The 25,731-nt window shown below is 43.5% G+C and overlaps 1 long non-coding RNA gene across 1 annotated transcript in view; it reads left to right on the plus strand.

Moving 5' to 3' along the window:
• The first annotated feature begins 464 nt into the window (after positions 1-464).
• The window catches only part of LOC103885899, a 30,300-nt gene continuing 5,033 nt past the window's right edge, over positions 465-25,731 (plus strand). Inside the window, exon 1 of the long non-coding RNA XR_649240.4 lies at positions 465-2,103. This is a non-coding gene — a long non-coding RNA (uncharacterized LOC103885899). The remainder of the gene's footprint in view (positions 2,104-25,731) is intronic.

The following is a 25,731-nucleotide window of genomic DNA, read 5'->3' on the forward strand; positions in this document are numbered from 1 at the left end:
ACTTCTTTAGTTAATTAAATCAGTTCTGGCCGCTGGCCTCTGGCCTCCTCTTATTCCCCTGCCTCAACTCTCCCAACTTTTCCCATGCATCTCTCCTTCCCCTGCTCTATTCATAGAACCATAAAACCTCAATTCAGAAGGACAATAAATGTCATCTAGTGTGGCTTCCCACTTAAAATCTAAATACCCTATATTTAGTATGGGGTTGAGCTGTAAGTTTTTCTCAGAACCAACTCAACTTGACCATGTGCAGTAGGCTCATGCCTGTAATCCCAGCACTTTGGGAGGCTGAGGTGGGCCTGGAGGAGTACAAGACCAGTGTGGGCAACATAGCGAGACCCTCTCTCTACAAAAAATACAAAATTAGCCAGGTGAGGTGGTGCACACCTGTAGTTCCAGCTACTCGAGAGGCTAAGAGGCAGGAGAATTGTTTGAGCCCAGGGGTTCAAGGCTGCAGTGAGCCATGATCACACCACTGCACTCCAGCCTGGGCGACAGAACAAGACCCTATCTCAAAGACAAAACCAAAACCTAACATACAAACAAAGAATGGACTCAAAATCCTGTGAGAAGAGCATTAGTATGACTCAAAATATAAGGCATAAGTTTAGTAACTGAGGAGGTAAACAAAGAGAGAATCTGTGAATCCCCCAAAACAAGCATTTCTACTAAACACATAAAGGCAAATATATTTTTGGAAACGTAGGTATAGTCAAAAGTTGGAAACACATTTCTAAATGGGAGAGGGAGAAAATCTGTCAATAGTCTTACATAAGGCTGATTTTATTCCTAAAGTACAATAAAATCTTGACAATATATTTCCAAGATTCTGTAGATGTGTTTAAATCTTGTTCTTTTCCTTCACAACTGATAATGCAGTCAATTGGCCGACATATCCAATATCCTGTGTAGTTATATTTCTCAATGGGAGTAAGTAAATGGCTCTCTTATTTTTATACACGTGTCTCTCGTGAGTTTGGTAAATTAGTCTCTTGGTGTTTTTTGTCTCTTGGTGTACTTGTAATTTAATGTGTGAGCCCACAAAGAGGATAACCCAGGAATCTGGTGACTATGTTCAAGTGATGCCAGCCTTTGGTAAACTTTCTAGATGGTCAGCCAGCTTGCCTTGCCCAAGTAACATACGACTTTACGCCAGGCCTCTCTATTCAGATGATCACATTCTAACAATAGGTCACACTGCTTGTACCTGGCTCCTGTTAGAGAGAACTCAGTATTCATGAAATTACTTTCAGTCTTTGGCTGGTGCCTTTAGAAATGCTAAAACTTGCTATTTCCTTTTCTTCTCATTGATCCTCATTCCACTCCTTGGAGCTATGGTGAGAAAATTTAAGCTTTAGTTAAGACAATGTTAAAAACCTAAAATGACAAACTAAATGAAATAAAGAACCATGTAGCAGCAACAATATCTCTGCACTTTTATTTTTCTTTTTTGATAATTAAAAAGCAAGGAAAGTACAGATACAGCAATCATCACCCCCATCAAAGACCTCACCAGAGAGACTCAAAGTCTGGGGGAGCCAGAGCTGCAAGTCAGCGGCAATTACCCTCCCACTGTGAAGTCAGCAGGACCCATGGCTGACTTAACCTCACCAGCCTCACTCAAGGTGCATAGCAACCAGCATTATTACAGTCTACTTAATAGTGTGTGCTACCTGCCAGGACTGTGCATTAAGAAAAGGAAAGACCAGTGGGACCTGTTTGTCAGGCCCTAAAACTAGAATTTTCCTGGTTATACACACTACAAAATGAGTGTCAGCAACATTAAATAGTGGCAAGAGTGATGGGATCAAAAGTTTAACTCGTGGTCTGCTCTCATTATTAGATGATGTGGCAACCAAGTAGGCTGACAAAGTCATATTTCTAACTTAGAAACAGTCTACCTCTTACTTTAGCTTTAAGGTGTATATTTGGCTTAAGTTAGAGCTCTAAGAATTTTCTTGAAGCTGATTTTGAATTTATTAGAGAGTGTTTACACCTTGAGATGGTGATGGGTGACTTCATAGAAAATGTGGACTCCAGAGCTGAAATGTTCCAAGCAGCTGATTGGAGGCGATGGTTGAAAACTTTCATTTCCTCCAATAGGTGAGTCAGTAACTTCTACATTTGAACTTTCTCCTTGCCTCTCAGCTTCTAAATCCTGTTGAGATGCTGAAGTGGTCTGAGCTTGGAATATTAAACAGCACATCTGTGAGGCCAACTGTAGGCTTTTAGTCATTTGTAATTGTGACTCCTGGATGATAATAATTGATACAAAATGACCAGCAAGCCTAACAGACTAGATAGCTTTCCTAGATCTATCCTTTGGCATGTGGCCTCTAGGTTATTTCATGAGACACCTTCCCAGTCACCCAGGCTAAAAGATTGGGGCTAATTTTCTTCACCTTCCTCTTCCCCTAACATCCCATTGGTTCTATTTAGAAACATATTTGTATTTGCCACCTCCTTTCTGTAACCACTGTCAGTGCTCTTTACCTTTCCCATCAGTTCAAGAGCCCCTAAGCTAAAAGCCACATTGAACTATTAGCAGTTGTTACCTCTGGGTGAAAAATTAGCAAGCACTTTTACAGTTTTAGCTATATATTATATAGCTATAATTATATAGCTAAAAATGTAAAAGATAGGCCGGCATGGTGGCTCATGCCTACAATCCCAGCACTTTGGGAGGCCAAGGCGGGTGGATCACTTGAGTTCGAGAACTGCCTGGCCAACATGGTGAAACCCAGTCTCTACTAAAAATACAAAAAGTAGCCAGGCGTGGTGGCACGCGTCTGTTATTCCAGCTACTTGGGAGGCTGAGGCATGAGAATTGCTTGAACCCGGGAGGTGGAGGTTTCAGTGAGCTGAGATCGCGCCACTGCAGCCTGGGTGACAGAGAGAGACTCCATCTCAAAAACAAAACAAAACAAAACAAAACAAACCCAAAATGTAAAAGACTATATACATTATAGTCTTTTAAGCTTTTAACTAGTATAAACATGCTTTGAGAATCAGAAAAAAAATTTTTAATTATAAAAGGACATAGTAGAGCAATGTGTTATTCCAAGAGGCCTGTTTGATATGATAGGACAAGGATGGGATAGGCACATTTGAGAAAAAACACATTTCTGTAAGTTTTTCACATGTCACATAACCCAGAACCAAACGTTAGTTCCTGTAGTGGCTAACGCAGCACAACTGTCTTCTATAAATAGTCAGAAAAACTCAGTCTGGATTCTTATACAATATCATCTGACAGACGTGATGGAAAAGGCATGTTACTAGAGGGCTGGGAGAAAGAGGAGTGAAGGAATGAGGGAAAGAGAAAGTCTTAAACCATTCCTAATATGAACTGATTTTTAGATCCTCAGTGTTAGACATGTGTGATAGGAACTGCCTTTATCCGAGACCTGCTGTTGAGACTCACTGGCTTACCATCACTGAGGAGCACCAGCAGCCCTCCCTGATTCACCTCTTTTTGCACATATCACAGGTGCTATTTATGGAGCTGCCTGGGCAAGCTGCCTGGCCTCAGGGTCCAGCCCCAAGGAGGCCCTGTGTGCTTGGCGACAGGCTCTACTAAGGTTGGACAATTTTCACAACTAGCCAACAGCTGCTACTGGGTTTTAAGAAAAAATGCTAACAGGGTAAGGGAGAGGACAACACAGAAACTCCTGTGAAAAAAAGTTTTCATCTATCCTCCTCACTTCCTATTGGATCCAGGCTGGAAATGGACCACACCCACTTCTCATGAGCCCAAAGCCTGCAGGCTCAGAGGACCTGAGCCGGTAGTCTTTGGGCTGCGAGTCAGTCTCCTCTTGGCTCATCTTCCCTGCAATTACTGCTTGTGGGGACTCTGGGATTAGGCCACAGCTTGTGTTTGCTTCTGTGGTCAAATGAGTTGCTGAGGCATGGGAGAAGGTACTAGAAGCATTTACCAAACATTCCTTCATTAATGAGTACCTGCCTCAGCAAGAGCACCTGGATTGTATTTATAAAGAGCAAGGAACTAAGAAAACAAGACACGCTCAATAAATGTCTGTTAAATGACTAGCAGAACATGGTGGTTAATAGCATAGGCTCTGGAGATGGCCTCACTGGGATTCAAGTCCTACTTAACCGTATGACCTTGGTAAAGTTGAAGCTTTATTTTATTATTATTTTTTTTTGAGACAGAGTCTCGCTCTGTCGCCCAGGCTGGAGTGCAGTGGTGCGATCTCAGCTCACTGCAAGCTCTGACTCCCGGGTTCATGCCATTCTCCTGCCTCAGCATCCCGAGTAGCTGGGACTACAGGAGCCCACCACCACGCCCGGCTACTTTTTTCGTATTTTTAGTAGAGACGGGGTTTCATCGTGTTAACCAGGATGGTCGCGATCTCCTGACTTTGTGATCCGCCCACCTCGGCCTCCGGAAGTGCTGGGATTACAGGTGTGAGCCACCGCACCCCCCGCCGTAAAGTTGAAATTTTCTAAGTAAGAACACCTGGTTTTTTGTTCAGACTCGAGTTTAATGACCGAGTATGCAAGTCGTTGAACTTCTCTAAGTCTCAGTTTTCTCATTCATGAAGTGGGATAATTATACCTGCCTTGTCTACCTTACAAAGTTGCCAGTGAGATCAAATGAGACAGTGTCATAAAAGCCTTTTATAAGTTAGAATATCCTATACAAATGCAAGCTATTATTAAGGGTAATTCTAGTGACTAGTGAATAACAAACTGGTGGAATCAACAATCCCATTGTCACCAACCTAAATCTTACAGAGCAATTTCCCAATTCCACCCACTCTACCTTCTAGGCACTTCCACCTACTTCCTCCTGTGACTTAAATAAATGACAAGAGAAAGAGAGAACCATGATAATTTTACTAATTAACTTTCTCAATCAGAGCCCTATGAAGATGTGTCCCAAAGACAAGAGGAATGTGTAGCAGAGTGTTTACTATTTCTTTTAGGTCAGCTCTTTATTCCCCCACATATTTTTCACTTTGTTTGTCTCAGTGCTCTGAGACTGAGCTCATCTTCACCTTGTCTTCTGGGCATACATCAGCAGGTAAGGGTTCTGGTCTCTGTTTTGCCACAGCTGGCTATGTTAGCATGCATGAGTTACATTCTCTTTAGGCCCTCATTTTCTCCCATCTGCAAGACAGGGATTAAAGTAAATTACCCAGTGGTCTTTTTCAGTCCTATGGGTCTATAATTCTTTTAGAAGTGGGTTCCCTGACCCATTGACCCACTCCGAACAACTTTCCTTTTTTTTTTTTTTTTTGGTAGAGACAGGATCTTACTATGTTGCCCAGGCTGATGTCAAACTCCTGGGCTCAAGCACTTCTCCCACCTTGGCCTCCCAAAGTGCTGGGATTACAGATGTGAGCTACCATGCCTGGCCTAGACAACTTTCTTCAACGTTTTTGGTAGTGGGCATGTGTAATTTGTGCTGGGGGAAGATTTTAGTGCAAAAGAGAAAGTCACAAACACAATAATAACAGAAAGTGTCCGCTAAACTAAGGTTCTCTCCAAATCTTCTTCTTCCTATCCCCCACTCCTTTTTTTTTTTTTTTTGAGATGGAGTCTCACTGTGTCACCCAGGTGGGAGTGCAGTGGCTCACTGCAACCGCCTCCTGGGTTTAAGCGATTCTCCTGCCTCAGACTCTGGAGTAGTTGGGATTACAGGTGCACGCCACCATGCCCAGCTAATTTTTGTATTTATAGTAGAGACGGGGTTTCACCATGTTGGCCAGGCTGGTCTTGAACTCCTGACCTCATGATCCACCAACTTCGGCCTCCCAAAGTGCTGGGATTACAGGCCTGAGCTACTGCACCCAGCCTCCCGTCCCCTTCTGAAGCTCTTCCCTAGAGTGGGTTAAAAAGAGAAGGCCCCTTTTTAAAGAGGTAAAAGCCACACTTGGGAAGTTGGAGTAGATTTGAATTGTGAAACTGGATTAGATCCTTAGCCCATTTATATATATATATTTTTTGCAATTTTGGGCAAGCTAATTAGCTTGAGTCTTGGTTTCCTCATCTTTAAAATGGGGCTAACATGTGCCTTATTTACTTTATAGGCTTGTTGTTAGGAGTAAATGAAACATAATGTAAAAGCACTTTGTCGTCTTTATTTGCAATACAACAGAGATTGATTCTGGCATCTGAGGGCATAACTGGGAACTTAGATCTATGCAGACTGAAAACCAAAAATAGAATCACCATTGCACAGAGCCTAGAATAAAAGCATTACTAGCTGCCTACCCATCCTTCCCTCTCCACAGTAAATTTTTCCCAGGACCTTTGCATTGAGCTACTTGCTGAATGTTCTCATTCTCAGATGATTCAGACCTGCTTTCTTTAAAATGCCTCATATGTCTAACACATAACTACCACTGTATTTAGAAACCTCTGAAGAGAGCCACGGAATCTGGAACTGCTTCCCGCAGCCAAACTCTATAGGTACACGACACAACTGCCAGCTGCCTTTCATTGCAAATAGCTTGATCTAATTGCACTGACAGCGACAGGGTGAATGTAGGCCAGCAGCAGGGGTACATATTGGCTGAATGTAAGCCAGCTCATATACTTGAAGAGGACTAGCTAGGACAAGTCACTTCACCACTTAGCATAATTACCTTTAATGGGTTTAGGGTTGTCTGCCTGGAGGAAGAGAACAACTTATGAGATTCTATGAACCTATTTTCCTCTTCCCACTCGACACTCTCTCACCTGAGTGATCTCATTTATTCGCAACCTTTTCTGATGACTTCTATATCTCTACCCCAAATTTAGATGTCTCATCTCTGGTCTAAGCTACCGTCTGCCCAGCGCTCGTCTTACTCGGATGTCCCACTGTCACCTCTAACTCAACAGGTTCCAGGTGGATGTCCTCATCCACATATCCACAAACCAGCTTCTGCCCTCCTTCTGGTACTTTCTTTCCATTGATCTCTATCTTAGTGAATGACACTTCATCCACCCAGTTGTCTAAACAAAGGGATGGCCCTTGAAATCTCCCTCCTACAGTCCATCTTTCATCAAGCCTTAGCAATTGTACTTCCTAAATATCTCCGGAATTCATCTACTTCTCTCCCTCCCCACTGTCATTAGCTAAATTCAGGGTGTGATTATCTTTTACCTGAATTATTGCAAGAGCCTTCCAACTGGTTTTCTCACTCCTACTCCAGCTCTCCCCTCACCAATTCATGTTCCACAACAGGGATGTTCTGGAGTTTGCAAGTCTGATCATGCCACAGATTTCCTTGCTCAAATGTTTAAATAGCTTCCCAGTGCTTAGGGAAGAAAACTCAAGTTCCTTAACATGGCCTTCCAGGCCCAGCGTGAGGTGCCAAGCTTACTTCTCCAGCCTCACTTCTCATCACTCCATCCCTTTCATCCATGTTCTGGTCCAGTGGCTCTCACCCTGGCTGCACATTAAAGTCACCTGGGAAGCTTTTAAAACATACCCAAGGCTGGGCTCTCTCCAAGACCAATGAAACCAGAACCTCTGGCTGTGGAGCCCTAACAGGCTGCTTCTGAGTTCCAGCAGAGCAACGCCCACTCTCTCATCTTTTATCCTTTGCAAACACTCTTGGCTTTGACTGAGATACTTTCCCTTGACCTCGCTTCCCCTCCTGCCACCTGGCTGACTCATTCATCCGTCAAGCCTCAACTGGGGCATCACGTTGTCCTCCAAGAAGCCCTCCACCAGCCCGGTGCTTCGGGTCTGGGTTAGGTGCCTCCCACAAGTGCTTCCAGAGAGATTGCTCTGCACTTTGCCTGCTGGCAGTAGGATATAGGATGCTATACCATCCTTGCCTGAATGCTCTGCTGGACTGGAAACTCTATGAAAGCAGGGCTGGGCCTGCCTTGCTTCCCCCTGAACCCCCAGCATCTGGCACAGTGTCTGGCACATAGTGTGTGCTCACAGTGTTTATGGAAATCACTAGTTAGTTTTAGAGAGTGACCCTGGTTACTCCGGACTTGCCAGTCCTTTGTAGTAGCAAGGTCTCTGATCATATCCATTTCTGAGTTCCTTTATTCACTCATCTGTACATTCTCTTAACAAAATTTGAGAATCTGGTATGCGATCGGTACTAATCATTTCAAAATAAAATGGGACTTTTTCAAGTTAAAAATTCTCACAATTGGGACCTGAGATATATCTGAGGCAAAGCAAGGAAAGGATCTCACAATTTCAGTTTGCCTTGGTCACAGAACCACAGCCAAAGACCTAGGCAGCTTCCTGTTTGTGCTCGCCTTACTCTTCTTCCTTACAGGGAACCAGGCCAGAAATGACAATCATTTCCAAGGACTGCCTCTCCGGATGCTTGAGACCTTGAATAAGAATGACTGAAAAATTGAAGGGATTATAGTAAGCCCTGAGTTGATGATGAAAACAGACAAACACTGGCTTCTTAAGCAGTCAATAAGAGAAAACACAGGTGCACATCATCCCAACCCACCCTGCTCAGGGAGCCTCTATCCCCACCAACAGCTTTAGAGGCCCACCTGGGGACACGAGACAGCCAGAGCCCTGGAACGATAGTGAGGTTAGTGTGTACGATTCCCAGGGAGCCTGGAAACTCCTCAGCTCTTCTCCAACCTGCACATAACTGGTTTTACGCTTCAGAACTCTGTACCATCACCAAGAAGAGCTGGTGAGATCCCAGCTTCACCTTATATAAGTGAAGCAAAGAGAGTAAAACTAACCAAATGAGAGTGAAAGGGGAGAGGGAGAAGAAAGGGTAGGAGGCAGAGGCAAGAAGAAACCTAAATCATAATAGTGGTAGTAGTAAGATTGGTTAACACTTAGTGAGCACTTACAATGTGCCAAGCACATCCTTATAAAAAGACCTCAAACTCTGATCACTGCTGTGGATACCACCCTGTGTTGTTAGCCATGATGCCAAAATCTGTGCAGGGAATCAAGTCAAGAGAAAGCTAATGGCTTGGAGATGTGGGGGAAATTGAGCAAATGAATTGTCTACTTTCATAGAGGTGGGGTAAAGGAGGCTTGGAAAAGAAGGAGATTTTGAAGAACTGAGAAATTCCAAGCTGGAGATGGTTGAATGAGAGTCCCAGATTATGATGATGAAGACTGGAATATGACTATGCTGTACCTGGATGGCTACACTATGCTGTGTGGAAGGAAAATGGAAGTTATCAAATGTCACCGAAGTGGAAGATGAAGCCATCAAAGATGGTTGGGTTGGTGGGGAGAATAGGAAGATAAAAATTTCATTCTTCTTGGCCGGGAATGGTGGCATACACCTGTAATCCTAGCATTTTGGGAAGCCAAGGCAGGTGGATCACTTGAGGCCAGAAGTTCAAGACTGGCCAGGCCAACATGGCGAAACTCTGTCTCTACAAAAACATAAAAAATTAGCCAGGCATGGTGGCACACACCTGTAATCCTAGCTACTCAGGAGGCTGAGACAGGAGAATCGCTTGAACCCAGGAGACAGAGGTTGCAGTGAGCCGAGATCGCACCACTGCACTCCAGCAGAGTTTCATTTTTCTTGTCACTTTGAGCTCTGCTGTGTGATAGGAAATACACTAGACTCTGTGGATACAGAGGTGGACAGGACAAATAGGGCCCTGTGATCATAGAGCTTATGTTTTGTAGGAGTGACAATCATCAATAAACAAGTATGCAAGAAAGATGCCAGATAGTGTTAAGTGCCGGTAAGTGACAGAGTGGGCACTGCAGATTGGGTGGTTCAGGAAGGGCTCCTTGAGAATGTGACATTTAAGTGGGATACCAAAGGCAAGAAGAAGTTAGCCATGCAAAAATCAGGGAGAAGAGCATTTCAAACCCAGAAAACAGCTGGTACAAAGGCCCTAAGGGGGAACAAGTCTGGCAGGAAGAAGAACAAGGCCAGGGTAGTTGGAATGTAATGAATAGCCAGGGAGTGGTATGGGATGAGGTCTGAGAGGCAGGCAAGGACTGGATCATTTAAGACCTTATTGTCCACAGTTTGTCGTGTGGATTTTAATCTAGGGACAGTGGGGAGCTGTGAAGAGTTTTCACTAGAGGAGGGATGATCTGGGGTGTGTGTGTGTGTGTGTGTGTGTGTGTGTGTGTGTGTGTGTGTTTATAAAAGTTATCTTAACTGTGGAGTGGCAATGGATTAGAGAAGAGAAATAGGATCCCCAGAAGAAACAAACTGTCTTTCACAAGCCATTGTTGGGTTGAGTTGGGTTTTATTTTCTCAGATCTTGAAGTAGAATGCATTTCCAAGGGTCAATTCCCAAGGTCAAGAGTAATCAGAGGCTTGGTGCAGTGGCTCACGCCTGTAATCCCAGCACTTTGGGAGGCCGAGGCGAGGAGATCGCCTGAGGTCAGGAGTTCGAGACCAGACTGGCCAACATGGCGAAACCCTATCTCTACTAAAAACACAAAAATTAGCCAGGCATGTTGGTGGGTGCCTTTAATCCCAGCTACTCAGGAGGTTGAGGCAGGAGAATTGCTTGCACCCAGGAGGCAGAGGTTGCAGCAGGCTGAGATCACGCCACTGCACTCTAGCCTGGGAGACAGAGTGAGACTCCACCTCAAAAAAAAAAAAAAAAAAAAAAGAGTAATCCAAGGAGTCTGTCTGTTCCCTGTGGTTGTTTTTGAGGAAGTCAGAGAGGCACAGACCAAACCTCTTATTATGGAGTGCAGGGTATGTGTGTGTTTTCCTTTCCACTGAAAAATAGACAACAAGAGAAGAAACATGTTTATTTCAATCTCTCTCTGAAGAGGGTGTGCCACCGGCTACCCCCTCTCCCAAGATACCTGAAGACCCTTACCTGGCATCTTTATCTTTCCAATAATTTAACAATTTAAGCCCTGCCTAATTTTCTAAGCTGATTTCCTGAGGGCTCTGACTTGGGAGGCCCCTTTCCTGTCATAGGAACCAGCGGACTGACTTCGTTTTCCTTTCTTGCTGCATTGCTAGAGCCATGGAGGTGAGAGTCCCTTTCCTGACTCCGCACCACTCTCTCCCCAGGCTGCTGACTGTCCCTCTGGGGCCTCTATTCCTCCTGCTCTTTGGTGTCCTGACTCATTTTCACCAGATTTCATCTGAACAGCATGTAGGGGTGAGGGAAGGGATAACTGGGCCAGGGCAGCCCACAGAGATGTCTTTGCACCCCAGGCAGCCACTGCCCTGGCTTTCCAAGCCTGGGGCAGCGGGTAGGCTGTGCCTGATTCCAGCCAGGGTTCCATAAATAAACTGCCATGAAGTTGCCAGCAAAAATGTGGATGATTCAGAGCAGGGAACCAGTCTTTCCTGACTCTTCCTTTAGTTCTGGTTGCCATGAGACTGCACCAAAGGCCTTTGTACAAAAATGGTTCATGCAGAGTGAGGAAGAGTATGTACCTGGCTCTGTATTCGGATCTGCAGGCCCATCCTATGGGATGCTTCCAGTCTTACTACAGAGAAGGGATTGTTGTCTTCATTAGAGGAAACTATGTGGGGTTTAGTAACCCAAATGTCTAAAGTAATAGAGATGAGATTCTAATCCTGGCAGTCAGGGCCCAAAGCCTCAAGGGGCTTAACCGTGACTTGGCCTTAAACCTTTCTATCTCCCCGGCCATGAACGCGATCTCAACGTAACCTGATGTAGTGTATTTTCAGTATGACGATTACAATGTCTCACCCTAGACTCAACTATCCATGCTGAGATTCTTTCTCAGTGTGGGGCCTGGGAATGTGTGGAGGAGGTTCTGTTTAATGACATCAAATCCAAAGTTCTGAATTATTCCCAAACAACCTGGTTTTCCCAATTAATGAACTTTTAAGTGCCACACATGAAAGTGTGAAAGTTTGGAATTAGAGACATAATGTTGTCAGTCCTTAACTGTTCTTTCCAGATTATTTTACATCAAATATGTATTTATTTTTTCTATTAGGAACAAAGAAAGGAAGGGTAAAAGAGGAAAAGTGGAGAATGATGGGATGGGGGAAAACAAAGGAAAATAAATTGTTTAGATTTGTCTCTGGCCATCCACGCTAATAAGCTTCCTGTGCAGAGGATTTCACTGCAGTTACATAGGCTAGGGCTAGACTCGAATTCAGATCTGGCTGAAGGAGGAAGCCCTCATATCTGCAGTGTGTGGTCAACACGCCTGACCAGAGACAGAGCTCAACAAAGATTGGTGGCTGAATCAAGGGATCCAGGATACATAAGGAGTGTCAATATCTGGCCAGTTTGTATAACATGAGGTTAAGAGTCCCACACGTTTATTTCCTTCTGAAGTGTGAGATCATTTTTAGTGGAACTCAGATTTTAGAGACTTGAGAAGAAAACTGATGTTATGATTCAGTGCAGTTCCTGAGGAAACACATGGAATTTTTTGGCCATATATTCTCAGCTTTTTGGTTCATTTGGCATATCTCCATGCTAAATTTAAAAGTAAATGTCAAACACGATTATTATGTATGTGGAAATTCACCTCCCAGGGACTTATGTTCCTCATCTGGAAAACGAGGGGGCGGACCAGATGCTCCCTAAAGGGCTTTCTAGCATTTCTGTTCTCTGGTTTATGTATTTTGAGCATTGCATTTCACTTTTTGTTTACTACAAACTGAAAAGAGTGAAAAAGGATAATATCCAGCCCCCAATTCCCAATCATGGTGCAGACCTACAAATTGGATGTCTGAGGCTTTTATTACCTTGGACCAAATAAAAAGAGTAGATCAGCATTCTGAGAAGATGCCTGGATTGTGGCCTTCAGATAAATCCCAAGCCCAGGCATTTGTAACAAATACCCTATCTCACAGAAGAAAGGATTATTCCATGCCTGTTAAGTGTGTATAAAAAGGAATGAAGGCCGGGCAGGCACAGTGGTTCACGCCTGTAATCCTGGCACTTTGGGAGGCTGAGGTGGGTGGATCACAAAGTCAGGAGTTGGAGACCAGCCTGACCAACATGGTGAAACACCGTCTCTACTAAAAATACAAAAATTAGCCAGGTGTGGTGGTGCACACTTGTAATCCCAGCTACTCAGGAGGCTGAGGCAGGAGAATCACTTGAACCCAGGGGCTGGAGGTTGCAGTGAGCTGAGATCACACCATTGCACTCCAGCCTGTACAACAGAGCGAGATTCCGTCTCAAAAAAAAAAAAAAAAAAAAGGAATGGGCCGGGCGTGGTGGCTCATGCCTGTAATCCCAGCACTTTGGGAGGCGGAGGTAGATGGATCACCTGAGGTCGGGAGTTCAAGACCAGCCTGGTCAACATGGTGAAACACTGTCTCTACTAAAAATACAAAAATTAGCTGGGCATGGTGGCAGGCACCTGTAATCCCAGCTACTCAGGAGGCTGAGGGAGGAGAATGCTTGAACCCAGGCTGGGGAGGTTTCAGTGAGCTGAGATCGAACCACTGCACTCCAGCCTGGGCAACAGAGCGAGACTCCATCTTAAAAAAAAAAAAAAAAAAAAAAAAAAAAAGGAATGAAAATGAGGTACTAAACCAAGACCAACTATGGCATTCAGGTAGTTCTGTGTTTTCACCCAGAATGTGTGTGTTGTTTTTTGTGTTTTTTTGTGTGTGTTTAATTAATTTATTATTTGAGACAGGATCATACTCTGTCACCCAAGCTGGAGAGCAGCAGCATGATCCTAGCTCACTGCAGCCTTGACCTCTGGGAGCTCAATCTCCCACCTCAGCCTCCCAAGTAGCTAAAACTACAGGTGGATGATACCAGACTCAGCTAATTTTAGAGTATTTTTTGTAGACATGAGGTTTTGCTATGTTGCTCAGGCTGGTTTCAAACTCCTGGAATCGAGGAATTCTACTGCTTCAACTTCCCAAAGTGCCGGGATTACAGGTGTGAGCCATCGCGCCTGGCCAATTATTATTATTTTTAAAGCAAATAATCTATAAATGACATTTACTTAGGTCTCCTTTATTTTAAAAGTCATTTAACTTTGCAAATAAACTCTCCAATGCTCAAGTATGTATAAGGTGGTATTTAATTGCAGAGTAATGTAGTGGTTGAGAGAAGAAGTCTTAGATATCTGCTCTGCCACTTAACTAGCTATGTAAAGTTGAGCAAGTTGCTTAACTCTCTGGCTCTTTTTTTTTTTTTTTTTTTTTGATACGGAGTCTAGCTCTGTCACCAGGCTGGAGTTCAGTGGCGCGATCTCGGCTCACTGCAACCTTCGCCTCCTAGGTTCAAGCGATTCTCCTGCCTCGGCCTCCCAAGTAGCTGGGGTTATAGGCACGCGCTGCCACAACCAGCTAATTTTTGTATTTTTAGTAGAGATGGGGTTTCACTTTGTTGGCCAAGATGGTCTTGATCTCCTGACCTCATGATCCGCCCACCTCAGCCTCCCAAAGTGCTGGGATTATAGGCGTGAGCCACTGCGCCCCAAGGCCAACTCTCTATCAATGAAATGAAGATACTAATAGTTCACTCTTTCCTTCCCATCTTCTTCTCTTACTCCTTCCTTTCCTTCAACAAATACTTTTTGAGCAATGTGCAACTGAAGACTCTGGAAAGAAATACAGCAGTGAACAAAGACAGCCAGAGTTCTTTTCCTTTTCTTTGTTTTGTTTTTGAGACGGAGTCTCGCTCTGTTGCCCAGGCTGGAGTGCAGTGGCACAATCTCTAAGCGTAGAGTCCAGGTAGGGAAGACAGCAGGTCCAAGGACTCTAAGGTGGGTGGTATGCTTGTAGTGAATGTTTGAGGAAGAGTGAGAAGTCTGAGGTGGCTGGAACATTTTAGCCCATGTAAAACCTTTAGATTTTACTCCAAAGGAGCTGAGAAGCCATTGGAGGGTTTGAGCAGAAGAGTAATAACATGATCTAGTATATGTGGAACAGGATCTGCTTTCCAGGTTGTTTTAATATGTGATTTGACAATATGTTTAAAGACTGACTTCTCAGGTGTGTGATGAGATTGGCATGAGTTTATGAAGCAGGGCATATGAAGTCCTTGGCCCAGTGCCTGGTCAGTGGACTGCACTCAAGAGGTAGCTCTTATGATTAGGCTGTTAGTGAAGTTGATAGACCATCAATAAAGTTCTGCACTGATGTTAATAGAGCATCTGCCTGGGGGCCAAGGAAATGAGGACAGAAAAACCAACATTTCTTGAGCACTTATTCTGTGCCAGGCTTGCACCTATTTAGCGTAGATGCAATATAGATCAAAACAATACACTTTGAGGGAGGGAAAACAATGGCAGCTGACCCCAAAATAGCTCCTCTACTGTACCAATTTTGTCATGGTACCCAGACCTAGTCACAATTTTGGGCTGAGGTCATTATCTAGAATAGTAACATCAGGCCCTCTTCAACCACTTTTACCTTGAAGTGATTTCATGGATCAGATTAATTAACTAGTCACCCCAATGGCTCTGGAGTCTGATGGCCTAGGGTCAAAGTCTGGCTCAACCACTAACCAACTGTGTGGCTTTGGGTAAGGTATTTAACCTCTCTGTGCCTCAAGTTTTCCACCTGTACCTTAGGGATGAGAGTGGTAACTATCTCTCAAGGTTTATGTGAGCTAAAGCCAGACAATGCATGTAAATTCTTTATCAGGCATAAATGTTATTTGTAAAGTTGAGTTAATTAATGTCAACAATAAGAACTTCGAAGATCACAGGACTGATAATTTTCTAAGAGAAAGCAAAAGACCAAATATATTATGGTGCACAGAACAAGGCAGGTGCCAAGTAGAAGCCATAAGTACCTTGGAGAGGAAGGGAAAGCCTTTCTCTCTCTCTCTCTCTCTCTCTCCCTCTTTTGCCCATGCTGGAGTGAAATGGCATAATCTCAGTTCACTGCAAACTCCATCCCCCAGGTTCAAACAATTCTCCAGCCTCAGCCTCCAAAGTAGCTGGGATTATAGGCACCTGCCATCATTCCCAGCTAATTTTTGTATTTTTAGTAGAGACAGGGTTTCACCATGTTAGCCAGGCTGGTCTTGAACTCCTGACCTCAAGTGATCCGCCCACCTCAGCCTCCCAAAATTCTGGGATTACAGGTGTGAGCCACCCCACCCGGCCGGAAAAGCCTTTAAGTCTAGGGCAAAGGGACAGAGACAGAAAGGATGCTGGAAGAGTTTAAAGACATGTTCAGTCTGCTTCTCAATTTTGCCAGAAACCCTTTCTGTCAAAATAGTGTATTCATAGTTAGGCACCTGGGTATGGTATAAGGTCTCTGATTCTCTGAAGGAAGATGGACTCCATCTATGCTCTGTAGCTCTACCTTGCTTTAAGACAATCTTTGATGAAAGGCTAGGATAGAATAACTGATGCTAAGAGGGCCTATAGAACTCATCAGTTCAACCCTGTCATTGAGGAGATGAGGACCTCTCTGCCCCAGAGAAATTAAAAGATTTGCTCATGGTCACACTGACAGTTAATGACACAGCAGGGATCAAACCCAGCCTGCCTTATTTCCTAAACCACTGTAAGTTCCATCCTCCCTTTCTGCTTCTGCCTAAAAGATAAATTAATAGGTAGAGATTTGCTAGTCAAAAAAAAGTAGCAATAAAAATCTCTTTTATTTATTTATTATTTGTTTATTTAGCGACAGAGTCTCACTCTGTCGTCCAGGCTGGAGTGCAATGGTGCAATCTTGGCTTACTGCAACCTCCGCCTCTCAGGTTCAAGTGATTCTCCTGCCTCAGCCTCCCAAGTAGCTAAGATTACAGGTGACTGCCATCATGCCTGGCTAATTTTTGTATTTTCAGTAGAGGCAGGGTTTCACAATGTTGGCCAGGCTGGTCTCGAACTCCTGGCCTCAAGTAATCCACCCACCTCACCCTCGCAAAGGGTTGGGATTACAGGCATGAGCCATGGTGCCTGACCCTCTTTTACTTATTTATTTATTTATTTGGTTAGAGACAGGGTCTCACTCTGTTACCCAGGCTGGAGTGCAGTGGCATGATCATAGCTCACTGTAGCTTTGAAATCCTGGGCTCAAGCAATCCTCCTGCCTCAGCCTCCCTTGGAGCTGGGACTACAGATGTGCACCATTACACCTGGTAATTATTTTATCTTCAGTAGAGACAGCATCTTGCTTTGTTGCCCAGGCTGGTCTATGAACTCCTGGCCTCAAGTCATCCTTCCACCTTGGCCTCCCAAAGTGTTGAGATTACAGGTGTAAGCCACCACTCCTGACCTAAAATCTCTTTTCAATGGTCAGTTGTCCTAGAGCAGAGCTGCCGATGAGAAATATCAAGTGAACGATTGGGCACTGTGGCTCACACCTGTAATCCCAGCACTTTGGGAAGCCGAGGCAGGTGGATCACTTGAGGTCAGGAGTTTGAGACCAGGTTGGCCAACATGGTGAAACCCCATCTCTACTAAAAATAAAAAAATTAGCTGGGCATAGTGGTTCATGCTTGTAGTCCCAGCTACACAGGAGGCTGAAGCAGGAGAATCACTTGAACCCAGGAGGCAGAGGTTGCAGTGAATCAAGAGGGTGCCTCTGCACTCCAACCTGGATGACAGAGCGAGACTCTGCCTCAAAGGAAAAAAAACAAAGAGAAAAGAAATATCAATGAGAAAAAGAGAAAAGAAATAAGAATGAGTCACATAGCCACATATGTAATTTAAAATTTTATAGTAGACACATTTTAAAATGTAAAAAAAGGTAAAATTAATTTTAATATGTTAACTCAGCATATCCAAAATATCATTCCAATATAAAAAGATTATTGAGATATTTTACATTCTTTTGCTGTGAAGTCTTCAAAATCTGGTATATATTTTACACTTACAGAACTTGGCAATTTGGACTGGCAGCATTTCAAATGCTCAATAGCAACAGGTGGCTAGTGGGTACCACACTGGGCAGTCCAGCCCTAAAGCATTTAGATGCTCTAGATTTAACTGACTTCGTTTTTTTTTTTTTCTTTTTTTTTGAGACGGAGTCTTGCTCTGTTTCCCAGGCTGGAGTGCAGTGGCGCTATCTCAGCTCACTGCAACCTCCGCCTCCCAGGTTCAAGTAATTCTCCTGTCTCAGTCTCCTGAGTAACTGAGATTACAGGTGTGTACCACCACGCCTGGCTAATTTTTGTATTTTTTTAGTAGAGACGGGGGTTTCACCATGTTGGCCAGGCTGGTCTCAAACTCCTGACCTCAAATGATCCACCCACCTCAGCCTCCCAAAGTGCTAGGATTACAGGCGTGAGCCACCACGCCTGGCCTCTTAATATGTTTTAATTTTGGTGTAATAGGTATAAAATAGGTATAATACAGTGTAGTTTTTCTCTTACAGTTTAATTTTTATAAAATTTGACTTAAACTCATATTTCTAAGATCATTTATGTTACATAAAATCAGGAACACATATCTGTGATTCTATTTGTCATTTAGTCATTTCATCATTCATTCAGCAAAAACATTTATTAGCCTTTCTTCCTATGTGCCAGGCACTGGGGACATAGAAGTGGGCATGAAAGATAATGTTCTTACTCTTATAGAACTGCAATTCTAGAGAGAAAGAGAGATAATAAACAAGTCAACCAATAAAGAAGCAGGAGAAGTTTAGATAGGGAGAAGTGGTGAGAAGATCAGAAAGCCAAGCCATGTAATCAGAATAAACTGGGGAAAGAAGGGCCTCCTATTTTAGTATGAATGGTCCAAAGAGGTGTTATTTGAGCTGAGCCTAAATGAAATACTGCAAGGTGAACAGTGGGAACAATTGTTTAAAAAACAAAAACATAAACATAAAACCTGAAACATGTTTTGAAAAAAACCCGACTTAAGCGTTTGCAAGTTTTCACAGTGGAGGAACTTTCCATCAGTACGCCGCAGGGTGATGAAGTCTAGGGAGCCAAAACTGAGATGGGCCAGGTAAGGAGTTCAAACAAAGGGGCAAGCAAAACATAAATGTGGGGGAGGACACAATCAGAAAATTCACAGAGTAAGAAACTGGAAAGCAAATTAGTGAGGGAAATGTTTGCTAATCAAGTTAGCAAGGACTTAAAAACAATACTAAATCTCTTGCAATTATGGCAAAAAGGAGAAAAAGAGCTTTTATGTATATTGCCACAGGCATTGTAAATCAATAAAACCCTTTGAGAAAGCAATTTGCTGTCACATATTAAGCACCTTCAAACTTATTCCCTTCGACTTGATAGTTCCATTTCTAGATTCTTATATACTCATTTATAGGTTTTTCTAGGTTTTATTGATTTATTTGAAAAAATTGGCCAGATGTGGTGTCTCATGCCTGTAATCCCAGCACTTTAGGAGGTCAAGGGAGAAGGATCACTTGAGACCAGGAGTTTGAGACCAGCCTGGGCAACATAGTGAGACACCATCTCTGCAAAAGATTAAAAATTAGCCAGATGTGGTGGTGTGTGCTTGTAGTCATAGCTACTTGGGAGGCTGAGCCAGGAGGATCGCCTGAGCCCAGGAGTTCAAGGTTACAGTGAGCTATGATCACATCACTGCACTCCAGCCTGAGTGACAGAGGGAAATACTGTCTCTTAAAAAACAGAAAAAAAAATAATTATAGATGTAAAGTCTTCATGGAATTTTTTTTTTTTTTTTTTTTGACGGAGTCTTGCTCTGTTGCCCAGGCTGGAGTGCAGTGGTGCAATCTCGGCTCACTGCAAGCTCCGCCTCCCGGGTTCACGCCATTCTCCTGCCTCAGCCTCCCGAGTAGCTGGGACTACAGGCGCCCGCCGCTGCGCCCGGCTAATTTTTTCTATTTTTAGTAGAGACGGGGTTTCACCATGGTCTCGATCTCCTGACCTTGTGATCCACCCGCCTCGGCCTCCCAAAGTGCTGGGATTACAGGCGTGAGCCACCGCGCCCGGCCTTCATGGAATTTATTATAGCAGCCCCAAATTAGAAAGATTACAATATCTTCAAATCAACGGCATAGTTTTTAGTCATTAAAAAACACATCCATATTCACATGCGAAAGAATGACATTGGACCCCTTTCTCACACCATACACAAAGATTAACTTGAAATGGATCATAGACCAAAACGTAAGAACTAAAACTATAAACCTCTCAAAAGAAATACAGGAGTCACTGGGGGCAGTGGCTCATGCCTGTAATCCCAGCACTCTGGGAGGCCAAGGCAGGAGCTCAGGAGTTTGTGACCAGTCTGGGCAACATGGCATAAACCCTGTCATTATGAAAAATGCAAAAAGTTAGCTGGGCATAGTGCCATGTGCCTGTAGTCCCAGCTACTTGGGAGGCTGAGATGAGAGGATTGCCTAAGCCTGGGAGGCAGAGGTTACAGTGAGCTGAGATCACACCACTGCATTCCAGCTTGGGCGACAGAGTAAGCCCCTCCAAAAAAAAAAAAAAAAGGAAATACAGGAGTAAATGTTTGTGACCTTGGGTTAGGCAAAGTCTTTTAGGTATGACACCAAAAGCATAAGCAACAAGAGAAAAAAAAGTACACAAACTGTATTTCATCAAAGTTAAAAGTTTTTGTGCTTCAAAGGACACCATAAAACAATGAAAAGACAGTCTACGGAATGGGAAAAAATATTGACAAATTGCTTATCTAATAAGGAACCTGTACCCAGATTTTACATATATGTATAAAATATGTATTTTATAAATAGAAAGAGTACACTCTAAAATAATGATAAAAAGTATAGTATAGGCCGGGTGCCATGGCTCACATCTGTAATCCCAGCACTTTGGGAGGCTGAGAGGGTAGATCACTTGAGCCAGGGGAGTTCGAGACCAGCCTGGCCAACATCATGAAACCCTGTCTCTACAAAAAAATAGAAAAGAAAATTTAGCCCAGCATGATGGAACATGCCTGTAGTCCCAGCTACTTGGGAGGCTGAGGTGGGGGGATGGTTGGAGCCCAGGAGGCAGAGGTTGCAGTAAGCCGAGATTGAGCCATTTTACTGCAGCCTAAGTGACAGAATGAGACTCTGTTGCAAAAAAAAAAAAAAAAAAAAGCATAATAAATACATAAACCAGTAACATAGTTGCTTATTACTAGGTATTATGCACTGTACAAATTGTATGTGCTGTACTTTTATAGAACTGGCAGCACAATAGGTTTGTTTACACCAATATTACCACAAATACCTGAGTAATGTGTTGCAATATGACATTATGACTGCTACAGTGGCACTAGATGAATTTTTCAGCTCCATTCAGCTCTGGAATTGTTCAGTTCCCTTAGAATCTTATGGGATTACCATCATATATGTGGTTTGTTGTTGACTAAGACATCATTATGTGGCACGACTGTAATTCCATGGATATGAAATGTCTAGAGTAGGCAGATCTATGAGATGGAAGATAGATTAGTGGTAACCTGGGACTGGGGGTAGGGCAGGACGGGAGTGGAGCGTGGCTGCTAGTGGGTATGAGGTTTCTTTGTAGGGTTACAAAAATGTTCTAAAATTGATAGTGGTGATGGTCACACAATTCTGTGTTTATCCTAAAAACCATTACATTATATACTTTAAATGCATGAATTATATGATATGGGAATTACATCATAATAAAACTTACAAATATGTTTGTGTAGAGCATATACTAATGGGAGAAATGTTCATAAAGTGTATGCATGATTTGGAATTATGTATTGTAAACTATGATTATACTTATTTGGAAAAGAGATGAAAAGTTCTGACATAAATTCTGACAAGAACCCCACCAAAGTGTTAATGCAGGTTGCTTTTGGGTGGTGAACTAGGGTTGATGTTTTTTCCCTTTGTTGAGCAGGTCTTACTTTTATCATGGAGGAAATTGATTTTTAAGGAAACAAATGAGGAGGCCTATTTCCAAAGCAGTTCTTGGGTGTAATCCTCGTTAAATATGGTCAAACAGTAAAAAACTGAAGAGTTGCAACTGTCATCCTGCAGAAAACAAAGTCTGATTGAGATAAAAAATGATGTTTTCCACGCTGCCTCTTACCTCCTGTTCCTCCGCCACTCAGACCCATAAAAGAAAATGATTCAGAAAGTCCTGAGCAAGTAAAACCTGGAAATCCGCGTGCTTCCATCTGGCAGCCTCACACCCTGGAGGGGAGGCCCAGTCCACTGCTACCGTGACTCCAACAGTGAGAGTGGAGTGAGGGAGGCCCATGTCCCCACTGGAGCCACGAGTTATAGCCTGGGCCAGATATAAGTTCTTTTTTTTTTTTTTTCCTTGAATTTTTTTTTTTTTTTTTTTTTCCTTGACCACACACCATGTACTTATCTCTACTGAGAAAACCAGCTTTTCCTTCTTACCTCCCAAGAGGAGGAGCCAGTGCTGAGCTCAGGTCCCTGGCTGGGGTTACACCTCCCAGCTGGCCTCTGTCCAGGCCAGCCAGTTGTCCATCTCTATCTTAGAGGAACAGCTTTGACAAAGTCCTTGGCCCTGTTTGGAAATCTTCTTTCCCTTGCTCTTCCAAACAAAATTAATTTGAAGCAGTTGGGTTAATCTGACGTTTTCCCTCTGAGGAGCATGTGTGCATTTGAGGGGCTGGGGGGGACGGAGCTCTTCTAGAGACAGCCCTGAGGCCACTCTCCTGGAGCCCACATCCCTCCCTAATATTGATCATCCGAAGTGCATTCAGAGGTGCACCCAGGATGGAGAGGGGTTTGGAGCCTGCACTCTGGGGGAATGGTGAAGGATCTGAAGCTGCTTAGCTTGGAGAAAAAAGAAAGCAGGGAGCTCCTGAGAGTTGTCTCAATGAGCTGTTAACATGGAAAGGTTTATTTTGGAATGTCTCACAGAAAAACCGGGACCACTATGGAGAAGTTGCAACAAAGAAAGCTGCCTTAACATCAGAATTTTTTTTTTTTTAAAGACTGACTCATTCTGTCACCCAGGCTAGGGGGTGGTGGCTTGATCTCAGCTGTCTGCAACCTCTGCCTCCTGGGCTCAAGCGATCCTCTCACCTCAGCCTCCTGAGTAGCTGGGACTACAGGCACTCACCACCACACCTGGCTAAATTTTTGTAGAGATGGTTTTGCCATGTTGCCAAGGCTGGTCTTGAACTCCTGGACTCAAGGGATCCTCCCACCTCAGCTTCTCAAAGTGCTGGTGTGAGCTTGGCCAGGAAGAAATTTTAATAGCTAGAATTTTCTAGCATGCAACAGTCTCCATAGTTGAGGAGGTGAGTTCCATCCCAGGAAGGCCATGTAAGAAGTTTATGGCAGGCATTAGTAACTTGAGAGTACAAAATATTTTTCAACAATTATGTGGTTCTTATTATGTGCCAGGCATTGTACTAAGTACTTTTTATATACTACCAATTCCTGGAATACTATCAATAAGCTTCTGAAACAAATATATTATTATCTCCAGTTTACAGATGAGGAAATGTAAGGCCCAGTTGGGCTTGCTGGCATATGCCTGTAATCCCACCTACTTGGGAAGCTGAGGTGGGAGGATCACTTGAGCTTAGGAGTTTGAGGCCAGCCTAGGCAACATAGCAGGACTCCATCTCTAAAAAAAAAACATAAACAAAAGGCTCAAAGAGGTTCAGTAAGTGGTCCAGGTCCACACTGTGACTCAAACCAAGGTAGTCTGGCTCCAAAATCCATGCTTTTAACTACTGTAGTGAGGTCACATTTATATTAATACACCAAGATATGATCGTAGGCCCCTCCATGTCAAATTATAGGGCTTTATGCTGTGATCTGGATATGCTGCAGTCATTTCCAGGATTCCTCATGGAGCGCTTTTCAATTCCTGTAATGCAGTGTATAGTACAGATTCCTTTCTTGCACCGTGGCTTTCTTCTTAGTGATGTGTCTGCTGTCACCACTGTTCAAGCAGCCTCACTGCTGCCTCTGCCAATTATACTCATTGTGAAGACCCCAACCTCTGTGCTAAGGGAACTTCCTCGCAATGTGCCCTTGGTTCCTAGGACTCAGGATGCCCATGTGTTGCTGGGTTCCAAGCAGAACTGTGGAGAATGATCCCTCCCCAAACAATGCTTTTGGCCAGAGCCCACCATCTATCTTTTCTTTTCTTTTCCTTTTTTTCTTCTCTTTTCTTCTCTTCTCTTTTCTTTTCTTTTCTTTTCTTTTCTTTTCTTTTCTTTGAGAAAAGAGTCTCTGTTGCCCAAACTGGAGTACAGTGACACAATCATGGTTCACTGCAGCCTCAATCTCCTGGGCTCAAGTGATCCTTCCACCTCAGCCACCAAAGTAACTGTGACTACAGGCATGTGCCACCAAACTCAGCTAATTTTTAAATTTTTTTGTACAGACAGGGTTTTGCCACGTTTCCTAGGCTGGTCTCAAACTCCTGAGCTCAAGTGATCTGTCTGCCTCAACCTTCCAAAGTGCTGGGATTACAGGCATGAACCACTGCACCTGACCTACCATTTTTCAACAACAAGATATCTTCATCCCTACTGGTCTTCATCCCTCTGGTTACAGAATTTCAAAGACAGTCTTACTTTGGAATTGGGTCATATGACATACTATCCCCCTCTGGCACCTTGATTTCTCTCTCAACTGTCTCCTGTTACCTGGACAACCAAAATAACTTATAAAACCTCATTTCTCCCATTCACAAAACACAGAGCCTCCATGTGCCAGGCAAAGATACCCTCTGTAAAAATGTTGCCCAGCATCTCCCTAGTCCCTGCCCAGCCACAAAAGACCTGTGATTTTTGTGAGCAGATACAGGAAGACTATTGGTCAGGAATGCTGGGAAACGGGTGCTACATCAGGCTGGAAACTAGAAAGAATGATAAAGTTTATTCAGTTCTAAAATGTGAGAACCCTGTGTTCCAAACAGTTTGATAGGAATGGACTTGCTTTAGGGGATGTTGGCTTCAATAGCTTCTATTGGGTTGTAAGGGAACAGTATACTGTGTTTCTAGGTAAAGTTTTGATTTTGTTTTTTGTTTTGTTGTGTTGTTTTTTAAAGCAATTTCTGGAGTTTATTTATGGAAAGTAAAGTAACTGCAGAGCAATTGATGGCTGTATCCAATAAGCTATTTCCTTGAGAGAGAATTCCAGAGATGAGTTTACTGTGTTTGTACCCTAGTCTCTGTCATGCTCTTCAGGAGAGCAAAGGTAATAAGACCTCATTTAATTTTCTGATGTTTCCATATTAACCAGGTGATTTTCTTATTGTCTTTTGTGATTACTGTAAGAGTTTTGGAACATTCAGATTCTCTGGGGTTGTGTGGTCACATTTGAATGAAATAGAAGAGAGATAGGGACAAGAGTGAGGCACATCTCACTATGGTTATAAAGAAAGGGTGAGATAGCCAGCCTCAAAATGGCCTTCAGTAATCTTTGTCTCCTGGTATCATGTCTTACATAGTGTCTGTCCCTATTGAATTCATGTTTGTCTGTATGACCAGTAAAATATGGCAAAAGTGACAGTGTATGACTAGGCTAGAATGCAGCTTCCACTTTGATCTCTTGGGTCATTTGCTCTGGGGGGAGCCAGCCACCATACTGGGAGAGACACTCAAGCAGCTCTGTGGAGAGGCCCATGTTGGGAGGAACTGAGGCCTCCTTCCAATAGCAAGCACCAATTTGTCAGCCAAGCAAGTAAACCACCTTGAGACTAGATTCTCCAGCCCCAATTGAGCCTTCAGAAGACTGGTTGACTACGACCTCAAAAGAGATCCTCAGCTAAAACGGCCCACTCAGATTCCTTCTGCCATACAGAAACTGTGATAGAAGCTGTTGATTTAAGCTGCTAAGTGTTGAGATAATTTGTAACACAGCAATTGATAACCAATGCAAAGAGCAAGTGTGATTATATCAAGAGCTCTTTAGCATGAGCACCCATGTACACTAAATCCTTGGGAAACCAGAAGGGCAGCTCCCTTGTCCTGTTGGCAAAGCAAGA

Source organism: Papio anubis, chromosome 1 (assembly GCF_008728515.1).
Source record: "Papio anubis isolate 15944 chromosome 1, Panubis1.0, whole genome shotgun sequence".
In the NCBI taxonomy this organism is placed as follows: domain Eukaryota; kingdom Metazoa; phylum Chordata; class Mammalia; order Primates; family Cercopithecidae; genus Papio; species Papio anubis.